The sequence below is a fragment of the Ixodes scapularis genome, unplaced genomic scaffold (genome assembly GCF_016920785.2).
Source record: "Ixodes scapularis isolate PalLabHiFi unplaced genomic scaffold, ASM1692078v2 PGA_scaffold5__190_contigs__length_132052651, whole genome shotgun sequence".
NCBI lineage: Eukaryota > Metazoa > Arthropoda > Arachnida > Ixodida > Ixodidae > Ixodes > Ixodes scapularis.
In genome coordinates, this window is record NW_024609880.1 from 95987413 (window position 1) to 95988914 (window position 1502).

Consider the following 1502-nt stretch of genomic DNA (forward strand, 5'->3'; position numbering starts at 1 on the left):
CAAAAAGACCAGACAACGTAGCCAACATCGACGCGAAGGTATCCCCCCTAACTACCCAATCTCTTCAGAAATTACCGTAGTCAAGTAGTAGTAACTACTGCTAACTTTATTTGTTTTTAGCAATCACACAGCAGCAGCACTCGGGACAGGCACGTAGCCAGGGGGGCGGCCCATGGGCTCTTCCCCCCCCCGAAATCTTCCATTTTTCTGGGACCCTCCTCTCCCCCCCTCCCCCTCATACAGCATTTTGTCATGCGGGCGGGCCCCCCCCCCTCCCCCCCCTCCCCCCCTCCCCCCCCCCCCCCCCCGAAACAAAATCGTGGCTACGTGCCCCCCCCCCCCCCCCCCCCCCCCGAAACAAAATCCTGGCTACGTGCCTGACTCGGGACACTGACTTGAGTGCGATCCCGTCGCCGCCAGCGTGCATTTTTTTTATTGCTTCTCCACTAGCTGTTAAATAATGCCATGCAATGTCCAACCCTCTTTCTTTACGTTCTGTTTTGTTTTCATAAAACGCTACCTATTACAGCCTTTTTACTCGCGTGCTGTTTTGTCGTTGTGCTGCTTTGACGCGTGCTGTTTTGTCGTCGTGCTGTTTTGACGCTGTGCTGTTTTGACGCGTGCTGTTTTGTCGCGTGCTGTTTGGTCGTGTGCTGTTCTGTCGCGTTCCCGCTCAGCGGCTTGCTCTAAGCTCAGAAAAGTAGCGCCCTAAGGCGCGTACCATCGTGTTGCATTTTGATCTTGTGGAAAACTGGAGGGTCGTTCTTCCGCGAGCGGTACAACACTTTCATTGGAAGAACCAAATCGTGTCTATCTTCACCTGCGTTGCCACAACGGAGCGCAAAATCGACAGTTTCGGAGTTGCCAGCGACGGCATCGTGCACAATACAACACACGCACAGTTGCGTGTGTTGTATTGTACTGCGCGCAGTTGAAGAGTGTCTGGAAGAAAACATTCCGATATTTACAAAACTTCTTCACAACTCCGAACGGGAGGCTAGCGTTTCAAGAATAGGTTTCATCAACTATACGAGATGGCGAAGAGACAAGAGATGACCGAATTAATATTTCAAGCTATGGTATACGGCAGAAGTGCGTGTAATGGCGTGGGGAGATTCATCAAGCACCAAGCCCCCTTGCACAACCTCAGGTCGTAAGAACTGGAAACCACCGGAAGTGCTCATGATTTTTCTTGTGTACTAGCCCCGAAATCGCCTGGAATCGCACTCCTCAAAAATGATGCAGCATGCCTCACCCAATACCGCGAGACGGTGAAAAAGGAATGACATTTTTTGAGTCTCGTGAAAAAACATTGAATCCTGCCACTTGTGGATGAAGGCTAAAATAAAGACGGGTCTTTCAAGGTTGTGACAAAAAAAAAAAAAAAAAAATCTTCAAGAGTATATTGTTAACCTCACTTAAAATCACGTTTTCTTTTATCACCCCAAATGTTACTTTGAGCTTGTAATACTAAAAATGCTATGTATTGTTATGCATTTCCC